The following is a 13,537-nucleotide window of genomic DNA, read 5'->3' as shown; positions in this document are numbered from 1 at the left end:
GCAACTGGATATGATTTTTGATATCCAGTTGCTTGAGTATTGTATTACCTGGATGTCTAACCTTCATCGACGTAAAATGAATTCAAAGTTCTCAACCAGACTATCCTCAAGGACAATCTAATTTTGCCAAATCAGACGGACTTCTCTGAGTCTAAATGAAAAGGAGTCTCAAGAATCAAAAGGTCAGAACGTTAACTAGAAGTAAGAAAATTCAATTTCTGTTCCTTTTGAGGCCCGAAACGCCTTTACTTAAGGTAAGTCACCGTGGACATGAGGGTTAACAGGTCAAGCGTCGGTGGAGCGGAGATAGCCGAGAGGCTTACAATGTGAGACAGACGCGGTGGGACCTGGAGCGCTCCAGCCATGGAATAAAGTAGCAGAAAATGGTCAGAAGACTAGATAGATATACGCAAGCGGAAAATGGTTACCGCAGCGCCAATACATAGGCCAAATAAGTCAGCAAAATGGACACTTTCTTTCAAAATAGCACTGTGCATAGCATTACATTGTAAGACAGACGCGGTGGGACCTAGGGCGCTCACGAGTCATGGAATAAAGTAGCAGAAAATGGTCAGATAGAAGACTGGAGAGATGCAAGCGGAAAATCGTTACCGTAGCGCCAATACACGGTCCAAATAAGTCAACAAAATGGACACTTTCTTTCAGAATAGCATTGTGCATAGCATTACATTGTAAGACAGACGCGGTGGGACCTAGGGCGCTCACGAGTCATGGAATAAAGTAGCAGAAAATGGTCAAATAGAAGACTAGAGAGATGCAAGCGGAAAATCGTTACCGTAGCGCCAGTACACGGTCCAAATAAGTAAGTAAAATGGACACTTTCTTTCAGAATAACACGGTGGAAAGCATTACCATTTTTCAAAGTTTTGTTGCTCAAAGCTGGAGACTTTCAAACGACACAACTGCTGGTAATATTATTTTCGCTTATCAACATTTTTACTTGGTGAAAGGATGGGTACATAAATCAAGCATTGACTCGGATTTAAAAAGCGATATCCACCCAAACGAGAAGATTAGAAACACCTCCATGACGGAGTGGTTAGCTGAGTTGTGGGCGGGGTGAATGACCTCTGTACGTATGCAGCAGGTTAGGCCATGTTGATTTGATTATATGGATGACATCCCCTGGGAACCTCAAGACTGATGCGAGCGTGCCAATGAAAAAAAAAGTTTGGAAAAAGAAGTTGCCTTCATTATGAAATCTACGTGGTCATGGAGGTTGAACAAATGACTAAACACACAGAGTATGGTATGGCGAATGATAGAATCTTTATTTTCATTTCTTTATTTTCATTTTCTTCTTTTTCGTTGGAATTGATTTTGGCATTCGAAAACATTAGTATCGTTCTCCAATATTTTTCTGCGGCATATATTTGCTAATTTTGCAGTTACTTTGCACGATTTACAGTATGGTTGAAAACTTTCTTTTTTTGAAAACGGACGAAAATTCATGCGCGCGCGGATGTCATCCATATAATCACATTAACATGGCCTAACCCGCTTCAACAATTAGAGCATGGATGAGACGCCCAATTACCCATCTCGCCCTATGTAAACCGTGCTAGGACATTTTCCGGGTCTTCCATCAATCAGTGGATGAAATGTCAACACATTCAATAGGTGATGAGTCCTACACTGACATTGCTTCCGAAAGTTCTGAGGTAGGTACAATAGGATCTGCACTAATGACCTCCATGGAGCTCCATGGAGGTATTTCGTTTAGACCCCTCTCGGTATGTACTCCCCCGTTCGTTATACTCGGTAAGCAAAATGATTTAAGGAAATTATAATTTAGGCGCGCGTACATGTCTCATTTACACTCATTATCTCAACATATATCAGAGTATATATATATTTCTTAATCAGTCTGTGGTTTAATTATATCTATCATTACCCAAATAGAGTTCTTTTATAAGCAATTGAAAGCGATATTTCAGTTTTGCTTACCGTTGTGACACATTCAATAACCTCGGTTCTTTTTAGAGTTTGGTAGGAGCAATAGATGCACAGTAACAACTACCACCAAACCCCCGGGTAAATAGACTCTGTAGGGGTATTTGCCTTCGACAGAAGGCTATGAAATCGTTTTGGTACTGTTTGGCAGATCATGCACGATAAATTTTGAAGGCACGATCCGAGGTTCACGATTTTTGGTAGGCAGGTTGTCTTAGTGATGGGCATTGTCAAGGTCACAAATGGGCTTCGTGGGGGGTTCTTACGTGACTGGAGCTGACTTTTTGTGTTTGTGTTTTTTGTTGTTATCTAGGTAACTCTGGAATCCTTAAATGGTTGTCTATGATTTTTAGTTGGCAAGTTACCGTTTAGAATACGAAGGTCATGTTCGGGAAACGGCTTCGTGGGGGGTTCCCATTTTATTGAATTTGACCTTTTGTGTTGGTCGTTATTGTTGTTAGCAGGATAATTTGAAAAATCAAAAAACCTACACTATACACACACACAACACCCACCAAAACAATATCACACTGTCGAAGGCATGAGCCCTCCGAACTCTAGTTGTCTCTTTCATGCTAGTTGTCTCTGTTGATAGCCTAGTTACAGGTTTCAGCTTGCGGCACTTCGTACGAGGATGAACTGAACTTAACTGGCTGATAGCCTATCCTCTCCCCTTCGCCTTGACCGTGAGGTAATAACTTGTATTACTCAAGCAGGTGCGAAAGAATATTGGGCTCGAAGTATGTTTCGTGTGAGAGGATATCATTCGGTCAGGCTCAGTGGTATGAGATATACAATCTTTTGATGAATCCTGTACCGTTCAGCCCTGAATGCTCTCATCTTGGCGCCCCCTTTCATAGATAGAGACATTTCTTCCGGCTCTGAATCTCACTCTGTTATCTAGCTTAAGATAAGGTTGTGGGTTACTTGCAATAAAGCAAGTGGTTTCTATTTGCAGAAAGAAGAAGATAAGAGGTAAAGTAATGGAACTTTTAAATTTTCTCGGTCAGCCTTCAGATGCATGCCCACTTCTCGTCACAATAGATGATAAAAGACGTATAAAGTATGGACGGCGTTTAAAGTGGTACTCCGGCTTTCTGGCTGTTCTGGATCCAAGATCACTCATGGCAGGTTGTATTAGAGCACTTTTGGTTACGAGGGAGCGATCACAAGCAATATAGTCATGTTTTCGGACCAAAGTACGTGCAATTTGGAGTTCAAAAACCTGATATAAAAACGGCTAGTTGTAATTCTAGGGAGCAGTACAATCTGGGAGTGTTGTCCTTGAAAATATCGCATTTTTATTGAAATAGTCAAGCTTGTTTTCCTTTCAGGACTGTGTTAAAGCAAAAAAGGACGCTCTTGGATATCGGCATAGGGAAAATTGCAGTATATTTCAGAGCAATGGTAGGTATTGGTTGGAAAAAAAGTCTGTGGGACCTTGTCAACAAACCAGTTTCTGTACTTGTTCGCAATCTAGAGACAGCGGTCTGGAAACATGTCACCCATCAAGCCAGCCTTTGTTAATAGAATGACCCATAAAGTTTATCTCTAACCATTATCAAATAACAGACCGATGTATCAGTCCAAATCAACTCTGACAATCTCCGATGCAAACATAAAACTGGGAAGATTCCATTACCGAAGAACAGTATTAAAAGACAGTGGCATAAAAGATAAACAATCCTGTCAAGGCACACACGGTTGAAATTGAAAACTACGAAGTAATCTACTTTTCCCAGTGGCAACGAGGTATTAAGAAGGTTTAGTGTGATAAAAGGTGGGAAAACTTTTAAAGTATGATAGCTTCGCCCCCGCACATGTAGACCACGTATTATTACAATCCGGACACACGCGGTGTGTGGTCATAACTTGGGGGGTAATTCTGCCATATCAGAGATGGCATGTACAGACAGGCATGTGTAAAGCCTTCAAGCCTCCGACCTCATACGTACTGGGTCCAATGCAATCGTTTGATTTCCCTTCGGCAATCCCGTTTCATGTTTCTATTGATGATTCCTTACTCCACGGAGGACAAGACTGCTGAAACTGTTCAGCGTAGCAAAAAATTGAACTTGTAAGAAATACAGATTCTTACCTAGAGTGATCTAAGATATGGTGGTATGCTGGTCACGACTCGTCGCGAGGAACTCAAGTGGAATGAACGTGATCTACGAGTGCAATGCGACCATACAAATTCATCCCGACTTCATTTTCACATTCTGGTGGAATCGTGATATGGCACGGTGGTAGATGTATGCATTCAACAGGATACATATCACTCCTGAACATTTAATATTCAACTTATCGTACCACGCATATTCATACTTCACACTGTGTTTCTGCCGTAAACTGCACTCTGTATTCAAGACCAGGAACAGATACGCTTCTCTTCATGAAATAATCTAAGGGCTGAACGGGTTCAATCCTCTCAAATTCCGAAATAACAGTCATTAACAAAGCTTTTCTGATGATATCGCTGTGAGTAGGTATGATGTTAACGCCTCAATTCAATCCGAAAATCGTTCCGAGTGGCAGATAGCCAAGGGCACGGTTTTTTTTTCATCTTTTAAATTTGTTTGCATAGTGTGTAAACAATATTGGTTATAAAAATAAGCAACAAGAACAGAAAACAGTGGACACGTTTGACTCAATAGCGCAGGGTCAAACCACCTGAAAAGATGTTGACACAGATAAATATAGAAATGTCAGCAAAAATACCGGAAAAGCTAAATTTATGGTCAAAGTTCTGCTTAGTGTATACTGTAATTACGTACTCTCCAAGCAGAAGTTTGGGTTTGTTCTTTTTGGAGTGTTTGTAGGCTTTTTGTATCGGGGTTTATTTTTTTGCACTGGAATTTTGTTCCACCCAATCCAAATTCCAGTGCAAAAAATAAACCCCGATAAAAAAAGTCTAAAAACACGCAAAAAAGCGAAACCCAAACCTCTGCTTGGAGAGTAAGAGTTACAATGTACGTAATATAGAAGAATTGTAGAATGCTAATTGGATCTCAGTAGGAATTTCTCTGGAAAGAAAAGACAAAGACAGAAAAGCCCAATCATCAAGTCATCGCGGTAATACCGTTCTGACAGTTTAACAAAAACAGGTAAACACATAGCGGATACAGGCCACAGATTGGAATGTTATTAGCTCAAGCAAAAAACGGCCGCAGTGAAGAAAGACCAGATAAAAACGTAACAGATGACCCAGTTTCCTAACCACTGATCTGGGCCAGAAGCTTTACGCAGTATTAGCCCTGCGAAAATATCGCTCTTGCTGTGTCATCTTAGAACTAGATCTGGACGTTTCCTGTAACCCTGTTTATAAGACAAATGCCTGCAATACACATGACTTAGCGAGCACGCCCAACCCTACAACTATATCATCTTTCCGGTCAGAACCGGCAAAGATAAACAGGTGCTACAAAAGCACAGGAATCTTATGGAGCATTCATCATCTGAATGAGGCATAACCGACGTTTAGAAATGCTAGTTTGAGATAAACTCTACTGAATAACACCAACATCAATACCAACGTTATTGAACAACAATTCTCTACAATTCAGACATGTTCAACTCACCAAAGTGAAGTATAGCTCTATTAGACGCACGGAAGATGGGCTGACGGCAGAATAGCGAAGCAGCTGAGTGTGTTGAGCACAGTTAGTTCCACACTAGTACTCAGACTGTCCTACAGCGAAACCGGCAACAGCGAGTCCTTCCGTAATAAGATGTCGAACTCAGCAGGCTCTCCAAATCAGCCAATCACCTGTTGCAGCGGCCTGTAGGTTTGGAGAACCCTCTGCACACGACTGGTTCCCGAGGTGGAAGGCGTTCTACAGCTCGGGTGTTATATCGTCAGGGCGTGAAGTCGTCAAGTCGCCCTGGATCATGCAGATTGCGCTGACCCGTTCCTCTATCGACACGCTGAATGCACGGCGGATCCGATTTGCACCAGAAAAACTCTCAAACATTGCATATCATTAGCAGCAGCGGTTTTACAGGTTATACTTGTTACATCCCGTCAAAGTAAATTTCTACGTGATGTTGACTGTGGATCTATATCATGATAAATGTTGTTGATAGTCAACAAAACGCAGTCGCTCATTGGGTGACGGTCACGTGATGTAAATGACGCAATGAATTTTGGGAAAAACGATATGTCATCCATCTTATTCCCGCATCTTATTTTGCTATAAATCTAAAGTAAAATCAGAACGACTGGCACGTCTTGTTTTGTTTATACTTACAGGGTATTATGAATAGAAAAGATAAAGGAATATGAAAGATACGTGGCAAATATTCAAAGCTATAAGGAATAATCTTCCATAGTAATCACTGACTACATGACTTCTGACAAGGGAATTATGGATCACACTTACATGTATCGTACCTACTAGTGATCCATTACTGGCACTCTTTGAAATGTTGATAGGATGGCTATATAGGATTTGGAAACTAATAGTGATGTATCTGACAATGATCCGCAATGACTGCAGCTTTATAACGTTACTACATACAGTAGAGGTCTATTCCCCAAGCCCCGTTATGTAAAATGCATTAGGCCACAGCAAGTAATTTTTATGGATGACATCAGCGCGCGCATTAATTTTCGCCTGATTTTGAAAAAAAAGAAGAAATTTTGTTGCCTTCTGACAGTGGTCACCATGCCGAAAATGGGCAAAGATGTCTGTTGCCATGCCGGAACGTGGACGGCAGATAACTATAAAGAGAGGAGACAAGAGAAGGCTTTGATTTAATGTTTTGTTTCTTACTTTGATGCAGTGATGTGTGATGCTGGCTGTGTATATGTGATGTTCTCACTGAATCAAAACCATTTGTACAATGATTTACTCAAAATTTTAAAATGTAGGAACCTTGTTTTTTTCGACCCGCCTTGTTTTTTTCGTCCGCTCGCATGGAGTCTGCGGAGGATGCCATCCAGAAAATTTACTTGCTGTAACCTTACTGAACGGAACGCTGCAAATGGATGAATGCGGGCGGGAGCGGACTGTTTGTGAGGGAGATCCCGGGTAAGGTCACTGATCTCTGGGACGGTGAGGCACGAGTCTGCGGCAGCTGCTCACCTCTCTTTAAAAGGATCTCCATATTGATAGTTGACACAAAAAAGACGTGAAATTCCTGACCTTACAAAATGCTTTGAGAAATGTTTGAAATACGTACATAATGGATTTCATGCGTAGTGCTGAACTTGGATGTTTTATGATGTGGATTTGTTATGATATTGCAATATTCGCCAGAGATGTCAACGGTAGGTTGCTAAAATGTCGGTTTTAGATATGGGAAGCAACAGAAGATTCTATGTACTTATATTCACGGGAGCTTTATCAAAGAAGTATTTCTGGCCGCCAGCTATGCTTAGCAATAAAAATAAAATTAGTAGATTAAAGTCGATGAGGCGCATCGTGGGTTATTTTCAGCATCCGAACGGCAACAGTATAATTCAGCGTCTTTTATGCAAAATATTTTGGTCACTTTTCATAAACAAGAATTCTGAGGTCTCATACCTCCATGAAACATTTAGAGCTCTAAAATTTGTGAACGTTTTTCATTTGTATTTCTAATTCTGGAAGAAAGGTTGTAAGTAGCGCAATATATAGTTTTCTTAACTCAAATGTCATATATTTTCAAGTAAAAGTCTTATCCTTTGGCAAGGTTTCATGTCAATATTTCATCATTTGTTATGCACATGACCTTTTCATCAACATATCAATAATAAATTATAGAATTTTAGATTAATTATGCAAATTAGATACTTATTTGCATAACGAGTAGTTGTTTATGTTCTCCTTGTTAATTGTAAGGCCCGGTTAAAATGGAGGTGTTATTTTTTCTTAAATGGCAGCTATAGTCTATTCACTGTTTTACTAGCCTCTAGAAGGCTTCGGAAGGCGGCTGAAAATAGTAGAAATCAGCCAAATAGTATGCCAGGGGAGTTGGTATGCTTGAGCGATGCGGGAAACTGTTCTCTCCAGCAGACCAACTCCCCTTGGCATGTTATCTCTCTATTTGGCCGATTTCAACTCTTTCCAGCCGCCTTCCGAAGCCTGGTAGAGGCTACTGTTTACCCTATTACATCGCATGCCATTGTACATACTAGCTAGGGTACTGCGACAGACCAGAAGCTCTGAAAAATGCAGGGTTGTGCTGTAATGATGTCCTAAAGGCTACACATATAACTCCATCAGTCGGACTCAAATCTACACACCAGTGCCATAAGGTCATAAAGCCTGAACAGTGTATAGGTCCCTAAACAACTAGTTAGAGCGAGAGAGCTCAATTTGGTACTCTCAGGCGGTAGCGAAACATCATCAAACACTACCATGTATATCCCACTTCTAAAAGACTACAAGAATTCCTTCATCTCAAATAGCCTCGGATCACTATAGCATTTGCGGGGAAATGAATACACATGGTATGAATGAAAATACAGACATTGGCGAACAAATTAAGAATGTTTCTCGCATTTTGCATTTTGATTTATTTATTGCAAATCCATGCCCGAGGGCTATTTGCAAGAACATGATAACAAAAATAAACAGTAAAAATAATAATAATAATAATAAGTAATGCTAATGCTACTTTAGATATACATTTGTAGTTATTGTTGGATTTGATTTCTTTTCCGTGTGCAGTGGAGTATGAAATGGCCGACATTTTGTGATATATATATATATATATATATATGGATTGGGAGGTGTTAATAGAAATGTAGTTTTTTGTAGGCTGGGAATATGTATATCAATTTTTGTACGATACAGCAAGAATGTAAACAAATCCACCAAAACGTCTGCTGAAAATGAGTTTTTCATGTATGCATATCAAAGTTTTTTGCACCCCTTTTCTAGCTCGTGATTGGATCAGTCCAAAAAAAAAGATTTTTGGACCCCTTTTATAGCTCGTGATTGGATCAGTCCAAAAAAAAAGATTTTTGGACCCCTTTTCTAGCTCGTGATTGGATCAGTCCAAAAAAATATTTTGGACCCCTTTTCTAGCTCGTGATTGGAGCAGTCAAAAAAAAAGTATTTTTGAACCCCTTTTATAGTGCGGGATTGGAGCAGTCCAAATATATGCATCAAGTTCTGTAAAACTTGAAAATCTAAAAGTTCAATTTTGTACCGATCCAATTTCATTCACGGTTACTTGGCTACATTGAAATTTCTGCTTATTCCTAACACACATTTATAAGTTATTCTGTGTATCACAACCAACATCTAGATCCCTTAACCTTTACTCCGCGCACTGCCGAGAAATTTAAGAGTAGGTAAATCTCAGTAGATTACCGTTGAAAGCCACCTATAACACCCAGGGGAAGCTGAGGGCTTTGCCGTGTCACTGAAAACGACTTCACGCTTCATGCTCACTATAAGGCGGAAATTCTGCAGTAATTAGTTAGCTGGGAAAGGCTTACGAGGATGTGTCACAAAGCAGGGAGATACGAGATTGATTACAGGACGTTATCTTTGATATAAATCCAGTAGACAGAATCTAAAAATGGACTAGAGAAGTAACATTTGCAAAGCAAATGCATAATGTTTACCTTTGGACATGGTCTGCCCTGTTAATTCTTACTCAAATACATTCACATACATGTACTACTAGTATACGGTGACAGGAACAGAGCACACCATGAAATTGCAACATTATGTAACCCAACACCAGTCACCATGGTGACAGACGTCAACAAATCATTTCATTGGTCAGGTCAGAGGTCACTGTTTGGAGAAGAAGAAGAAGAAGAGGAGGAAGAAACCGAGCAAAAACAATTTGTTTTCCTTCGGTAAACATAAATATGGAAGTGTATTATTTCTCTTATCAGGCATCATTGACCAAGGAGCTTCCGTGATCGAAGCTCATTGTTTAACTATGCGTACCCCCTCACCATTGTTCGTAGATCAGAAGTAAAAAAAAACAACAACATTAATTTATGTCCTGTCTTCGTCAGAAAAATAGCCTTAAACTGACTTACGGATTACATGGTTGTTAGAAGTCGCTCTGAGTGTTTATTTTCTAGTGAAAGCTTTTATCAATACACCAAAGGACAACATACATGTATCACTGACCTTTCACCCAAGAGTCATGTCAACATTGGCGACCTTTCTTTTACATCCAAGGACGTATATTTGTGTGAAGTTTTCCCTTCAGGGCAAAACTGTATATCATGGCAGTACTAGTAGTCCTCTATGTCTTTACAAAGAGATGGTCTACGTGTTTGTGTACACGTACTTCTACGCATTCAGTGCTGAAGCAGCTCTAGTGCTTTTGATACATTTCCAAAACTTAGAAAAAAAACCTGTTTCGGTAGGAGTTCATCCGTTCCTGAAAAAAAATAACGAAAGAAAAAAAACAACAACATTCAAACCACGTTTTCTCCAGTCGTAACAAAAACGGAGTAGCTTAAAATGCCGTTAGAGTGCGTACTGTCTGTGGAATGATGACCAGTAGAATGATAGCTGTGCCATCTTCTTCAGACGTTAACAGTAATGTACGGAAAAGCCTTGCCGTAGGCTTCTTGCCATAAAGATAACGGACAGCTCTGCTCTGGTAGCTATATTTAAGGTAATAAAACTTTAGAGCTGATAGCATTGAAGTCAGACATCCATGGAGGAAGTAGGGTTACAATGCTTCAAAGGCACAGTCTTGCATGCTTATTTTTCAAGCTGTGGTACCAAAACTGATTCATCTAAATGTATAAGCGGATGTCTGATATTCTACAGATGCAAGTAGAATGATATTCTACAAGCCAAAACGCGGCACGTATTCATTTTACGCATTAAGGCATTTCGTGTATTTGTCCACGGTATTCATGTCTCAGAAAATAGTGTGTATCCAGCCTATTACCAGATAAATAGTTCAGGCAGTTGCTTTCAAACTGGAGGCTGTTATTGAAGGGGGTTTTGTCAAGGGACGCGCCTTCACAACTACTATATACAGGCTTAGACGTAAAGGTTTTGCCATGAAAAATCACACCTACACCCTTTCAAACATCAACGTGCCCTGTTGTGCTAGGCCTGCTGTGTAGTAAGTAAGACGAACGGCATTCCACAAACCATAACTCTGCCTTGATACTATAACACTACCGCCAAGTTTGTCTTTTTATAAATCTTCGTCCGGAGAAATACACCTGATAGATAGCTTCTTTCACGTCGCCCTTCTTGCTCTAAGTATGTTTCTCAATGACTCATCTGTATACATGCCCATAGCCAGGATTTTGAAGAGGGGGGGGGTGGTTCTTCCCACTGTCCGAGGGACCAACGAGCGCCGTAGGAAGGCTAAATTTTGAAAATTTAACCTTCTGAAATGTTGAGCGGATTTCAAAGGAAAAATCAGACACAACTTTTATTCCATGACAAAGTGAGCAGTTTTTCTATGATTCCAGTGGACTGTGCCGCTGGTGATACAAATTCGTCCATTTTCTAAAGGAAAATCTTGGACCTTTAGATAAAAAGTGGGCCTTTGAGCCCCCTGGCTACGGGCATGGGATATGTCATAGACCTACACTGTCATAGATGTAGGCGCACCTGTCGAGATCTAGATACAACTAACAGTTCCCTGGGTACATCACAGGACACGCGGACTTTCGAACCATTTCAGATAGTATGTCAAACACACTATAACTCTTCTTTCAGTCTCAATCGGGGAAGTTCTAAACCATAGCACTGATCAAAATCAACACACTGTACATTATACATCACACGTTTCAAAAGCAATCTGCACACGCTTGAGGCCACTTTGTTTTACTCTTTGCAAGCTGGCAATATGCGGCCTGTATATCATAGTAGAAACCCTTCATTTCCACAAACGCAAGGGGCCATTCAAAACAGTTTATGGGGTGAAGTTCAATATATATGCGCACACAATTTGTGTGTCTGAGTGTGTTTGTTACATAAGGTGGCTGTTGGATAGCTTCCAGTACCCCAGGGCCTGAATTTGGAACACACAGGTGGGATTATAGAACAGATAAAATCACAAATTTCACGGAACTCATTCCAGTTCTGCTTCGTTGAATAATCTTGCAGGAAAAAAATGTCTGTAACCCGTATTAGATATTTTTGGCTGTGTTTCATCACTTAAAGGGACCACGGCACTAGACCTCAGAACTTTCCTCAAAGCCGTACGTCAAATGTGGTTACTCAAAGCTTTACGTTAAATACGTTTAATGATATGATATGATATGATATGAATCTTTATTGCATGTTCTTGCCCAGATGGACTAAATGCACAAGAGGATATGCAGTATGCAAAACATGAGTATTTCATACTGGGACGCTATATTCTAATGCTAATTGCTAGGAATTTATACATTATAACAATACTATATACTACCTATCATCTACTGTAAGTTGCCCTTTCTCCTCTCTTTTTGAAACATTTGGAAACATAATTACATAGTTTGTCTGCTATATATTCGTTCTTGCATGACATCAAGTGTTTAAACATGTCCTGCTTTGACATTTTCTTGCATATCTTGTCTAAATGTAAAATATCGAGTAGTTCTTGGCATTCATCTTTATATAATGTATAGTCAAGTAGAAAGTGTATCTCGTTTTCAACATATAAATTATTACAGAATTCGCGACAGAAAACAGTCTGTAACCTGTATTTGTGGCTGTGTTTCATCACTGAAAGGGACCACAAGATGAAGACAGACCTCGGAACTTTTCTCTGTTGTTACTGAACGCTGGGTAAAACCTCGGGACACCCATGCCGCGGTGTGACGAATCGCAGGGTTCGTCATTTAACGTACGACATGAATCACAGAAGGTTACCTGCGGGCACTCTGGGGTGTCATTTCTTGCAGAAACATTTATTACCGTTCAAAGTGGCGAGAAACCCAGATGTTAGCTTCTGAGGCAAGTAGTGAAGGGTTCTGAAGATGGCTAACACTTCGTCTTAAATAGACTATCACCATTTTCAAGATGCCGGGGAAGATACACAACTCCTAAGGCTAGAAAGTGTCAAAGGAACAATTTCAAAAATGCCAAACCTTTCTTTAACACTCTGTAAATATGGACAGTGACAGATTGCACCTCTGTACATTTAGCTATTTATTCAAGATTTGGTTACAGAAGTATGGAGGAAAATTAGACGTTATGGAACGGAAATTGCACGCTATGGTACAATGAAACACTATAAACATACTCATTCTGTCTGATATCGGGTTAGCTATACCGGTTGATTGATACACTATTAGTGAGCGTAAGCCTTATCCACAGCTGTAACAGCTAGTGTTCTCAATCACTTAAGACACTATGGGGTCTCCTTACCTGAGGCTGTGTGTTCCTCGCAACAGGTGGTCCGCAATTGAAGGTTCTGTCTCTTGAGGTCAAGGCATCGCCGTCCTTTCAGTGTACGTTGCAAAATGCATTTTATTTCGCAAATATCTTCAAGCGTGATGCATGCTTCTAGATATCTGCTCTAGAAGCACCAAACTCCAAAGCAGTGTGCACATACGGTGGGGAAACGGACTCCAACGATACGCATCGCCAAATTGCTAACGACGTTCGCTTGCCAGTATTTGTTTGGGGTGGGGGTGTGGTGA

Source organism: Branchiostoma belcheri, unplaced genomic scaffold, assembly GCF_001625305.1.
Source record: "Branchiostoma belcheri isolate BF01 breed outbred unplaced genomic scaffold, Haploidv18h27 scaffold5, whole genome shotgun sequence".
Lineage (NCBI taxonomy): Eukaryota > Metazoa > Chordata > Leptocardii > Amphioxiformes > Branchiostomatidae > Branchiostoma > Branchiostoma belcheri.
Note: the sequence above shows the minus strand (reverse complement) of the source record.